This window comes from Schistocerca nitens, unplaced genomic scaffold (genome assembly GCF_023898315.1).
Source record: "Schistocerca nitens isolate TAMUIC-IGC-003100 unplaced genomic scaffold, iqSchNite1.1 HiC_scaffold_509, whole genome shotgun sequence".
In the NCBI taxonomy this organism is placed as follows: Eukaryota; Metazoa; Arthropoda; class Insecta; order Orthoptera; family Acrididae; genus Schistocerca; species Schistocerca nitens.
This window is the reverse complement of record NW_026046042.1, coordinates 178,202-182,590: the sequence shown is the minus strand read 5'-3', so window position 1 is coordinate 182,590 and position 4,389 is coordinate 178,202.

Sequence of the window (4,389 nt, the reverse complement as noted above, 5' to 3'; positions counted from 1 at the left end):
ACGTTTGGTTGCTCATGTATGTTTCTGGAGACTCTTGTTTGTTTGTTTGTTTGTTTGTGTGTTTGCTTGCTTTGCGGATGTCGTGTCTTTTGTGTGTGTGTGTTGTCTCTTCTCTCTCTCTTTGAAAGCGGCGGGGGGGGACGTGAGACGTGGAAGTGGCCGGCGGGAATTGGGAAGGCGCGGTGGCGTTGACGTTGTAGTGTAGTGTAGTGTAGTGTAGTGTAGTGTAGTGTAGCGTAGCGTGCGCGCGCCTCGGAGACGGCGGCGGCCAGCCACCCGCGGTGTGTTGGTGACGTCGTCCGGCTGTTGTGTGTGTGTGTGTGTGTATTGTGAGGGATGGGATGACGTCGATTGTTGGCGAGAGCGGCTGTGGACGGGAGGGGAATTGGTGGTTGTTTGTTTTGCGGGGCGGCAAGACCGACAAAAGTTTTGCTCGCGACGGAGAGATGTTAGTGGCCCTGAAAAGGGCCGTTTTTGTTGGGCGGGCGCGCGTGCGCGGCGCGGTTTCTAGGCGCGCTCGCCGCGGATGCGGCGCGCGAGCTGGATGTCCTTGGGCATGATGGTGACGCGCTTGGCGTGGATTGCGCACAGGTTGGTGTCTTCGAAGAGGCCGACGAGGTAGGCCTCGCTGGCCTCCTGCAGGGCCATGACTGCGGAGCTCTGGAAGCGCAGGTCGGTCTTGAAGTCCTGGGCGATCTCGCGCACTAGGCGCTGGAACGGCAGCTTGCGGATGAGCAGCTCTGTGCTCTTCTGGTAGCGCCTGATTTCCCGCAGGGCGACGGTGCCCGGCCTGTAGCGGTGGGGCTTCTTGACGCCGCCGGTGGCGGGCGCGCTCTTCCTCGCCGCCTTGGTGGCGAGCTGTTTGCGCGGCGCCTTTCCGCCGGTGGACTTGCGGGCCGTTTGCTTTGTGCGGGCCATAGCGGAAGAGCGGCGTGGAGGTGCGTGCGGTACACGAAGCGTCCGGTGCTGCCTTGACAACGGGCCCGCGCGGCCCCGCGCCGCGCTTATATGCCCTCGGTGCGCGTGGTGGGGGGAGGGCGGGCCAGAGTCTATATAGGGGGGCGGCGGCAGAGAGCTCGCACCGGCTGCGCCGTGCAGTAGAGGAGGACGCTGTAGCCGATCGCCGTCGTTCTGCGCCAGCCTGATGAAGCTGCACCAAGTCACTGACGACAAGGCGCAGCAGAGGGCCTAACAGCAGCGCATGCGTTGCCGCGCCGAACTTTTATGTTACAGGAAGGAAGCCATTGCGGCCGGCCCAGGAGAATACAAGCGAGCCCAGCCGCAGCACCGGCCTGACCCAGCTAACGACCACGCAGTACATAGGTAACGTTGCACGATACCTCACGCTAACCACCCCTCACCTTGCATGCTCTGTCGCAGCTAGCAAGCCGCTACTGCCCTTACCACCCGTCCTACTGTCGCAGAGGTTTTTTTCCCTTGGCGCTGGCCTTGGCACTTTTTTTCCTCTGCTCTTAAAACCGCTACCCTTCGATCGTTTTCGACCACTACTATCTCCTGATGGACCATGTTAATGAGTAGCCTTACCCAGACGCATGGATAACATCACAGCCTGCATCCTGTGACGCCTGATTCTAAACTAACATGCTTACGGAGGTGACAGTAAAACTTTTGTGTTGGTCACCACGTTGGTGCGGGCGTGGAGGGGCCCCATCCTTTTGTAAAGAGAGCTCGCACCGTAGCCGACTCGCTAGCGCCGGGTGAGGAGCTGGCGCTTGTGTTTTTTCGCTTGCTTGCTTGAGGAGGAGGAAGGAAGAAGAATGACAGGCCGCGGCAAGGGAGGAAAGGGGCTGGGCAAGGGTGGCGCCAAGCGGCACCGCAAGGTGTTGCGCGACAACATCCAGGGCATCACGAAGCCCGCCATCCGCCGCCTGGCTCGCAGGGGCGGCGTGAAGCGCATCTCTGGTCTGATCTACGAGGAGACCCGCGGAGTGCTGAAGGTGTTCCTGGAGAACGTGATCCGCGACGCGGTGACGTACACTGAGCACGCCAAGCGCAAGACTGTGACGGCCATGGACGTGGTGTACGCCCTGAAGAGGCAGGGGCGCACCCTGTACGGTTTCGGCGGTTAGGCAGGCAGGCAGCCAGCCAGCCGGTGTGCTGTGCTGCGTTGTGGCCTTCCCGCGGCCGTGCCGTGCCCGTGCTTGGTGGGAGAGACGAAAACGGCCCTTTTCAGGGCCACCACACTGTTCGGAGATTGAAAAGTGCGAAAGAGTCTGTGTTGCCTGTGCGTGTTGTTGTTGTTGTTGTTGTTGTTGTTGTTGTGCTGCGCGTGCGTTAGTTTTTGAGTTTGACGCGATGGGCGCGGCTGAGTCCAGTGTGTGCGTGGTTTGTTGTTTGTTTGTTTGTGGCGTGGGCATAGGCGGGCGGGCCGGCCGGATCGATCGATCGGATCAGCTGTTTGGTTTTGTCCTGTGCCTGTGCGTTTGGAGCGCGCGGCGGCCGGCGTGTCGTCGTCGGACCGTTTACGCGCTGTGGCCACGCGCGCCCCTTTAATTGAAACATTAGAATGCTAACAATGATCATCACATTATCGGTGTATTGATGTCGTTGTCGTTTGGAACGCGACTCTGTGCGTGCGCGGAGGGGTGCAGAAACAGGAAAAAGACAAAAAGAGAGAAACGACAAAATGTGTGCGCGTTCGGCCACACGGGCTGTGGACAAGATGGCGGACGTGCGCCGGCGCTGGCTGTGCAATGTATGTATGTGGACGTGTTGTGTAAAGTGCGGCGAGCACGGACGACGGAAACTTTGCTTTGGACGTAGGTTTGTGTGGTGGCCCTGAAAAGGGCCGATTGTTGTGAGCCGAGCCGGCAAGGCAAAGGCAGGCGCGTTTGCGTGCAGGGAGCACGCAAGCGCAGCTCCGCGCTCTCTGTTTAGGCCTTCTTCTCGGTCTTCTTTGGCAGCAGGACGGCCTGGATGTTGGGCAGGACACCACCCTGTGCGATGGTGACGCCCGACAAGAGCTTGTTGAGCTCCTCGTCGTTGCGGATGGCGAGCTGCAGGTGGCGCGGGATGATGCGCGTCTTCTTGTTGTCGCGGGCCGCGTTTCCGGCCAGCTCGAGCACCTCAGCCGCGAGGTACTCCATGACGGCGGCGAGGTAGACGGGCGCCCCGGCGCCGACGCGCTCGGCGTAGTTTCCCTTGCGCAGGAGGCGGTGGATTCTGCCGACCGGGAACTGGAGCCCAGCCCTGCTTGAGCGGGACTTTGACTTGCCCTTGACTTTGCCTCCCTTTCCGCGTCCGGACATGGCGTTTGGCTAGTTGAAACACGTAACGTAACGGTGCGAGCCGCAGCGAGTCGAGCAGCGGAGTGCGTGGCGGCGGGACTAGGGTGGGGGTCCCTTTATGGGCTCGGGTGCGGCGGCCGGTTGCGCGCGCGCCCCATTGGTCGGCGGCCGCAACAGGGCGAGCTGGTAAAGGTGCGGTGTTGCGGTAGCGGCGGGTGCCACTGTGTGGGGAGACGCTGACTAGAGGGGAGCGCTTGCTGCTTGCTGTTGTACGTTCGAGATGCCGCCCAAGACTAGCGGGAAGGCCGCCAAGAAGGCTGGCAAGGCGCAGAAGAACATTTCGAAGGGCGACAAGAAGAAGAAGCGCAAGAGGAAGGAGAGCTATGCCATCTACATCTACAAGGTGCTGAAGCAGGTGCACCCCGACACGGGCATCTCGTCGAAGGCGATGAGCATCATGAACAGCTTCGTGAACGACATTTTCGAGCGCATTGCGGCCGAGGCGTCTCGCCTGGCGCACTACAACAAGCGCTCGACCATCACGTCCCGCGAGATCCAGACGGCTGTGCGGCTCTTGCTGCCTGGCGAGCTGGCCAAGCACGCCGTGAGCGAGGGCACGAAGGCGGTGACCAAGTACACGAGCTCCAAGTGAGGGGGTTAAGGCTCTAGGGAGCTCCCCTCCGTTGCGAGAGCGGCAAAAAACGGCCCTTTTCAGGGCCACCAAATTGCCTTTGCGGGAAGAGCGGAATTGTTGTTTGTGTGAGGCGGCGCATAGCTAGCTACCCGGTTTGGTTGGTTGCGAAGCAGCTGGTGGTGGTGGTGGTGGTGGTGGTGGTCTCGAATGTGGTTATGCGTGCTCGCGAGTCTTGGCGTGGTTGGTTGGTTGTTTGTTTGTCGACACATAGACAGGAGGTGTTGTCTGTGTCGCTGATTTCCTTTCCTTTCCTTTCTTTGTCTCTGTCTGCCCGGTTAGTCACGTGACTGCAATTGAAACCCCTCGCGATTGTTGGATGTCACCGTTAGGGCCGTCTGCGGGTTTGTTTGTTTGTCACATCATACATACATACATACATACATACATACATACATACATGATGGCGAGGGTGAAATGTTGTGTTGCCGTCTACTATTCCCTTTGCTG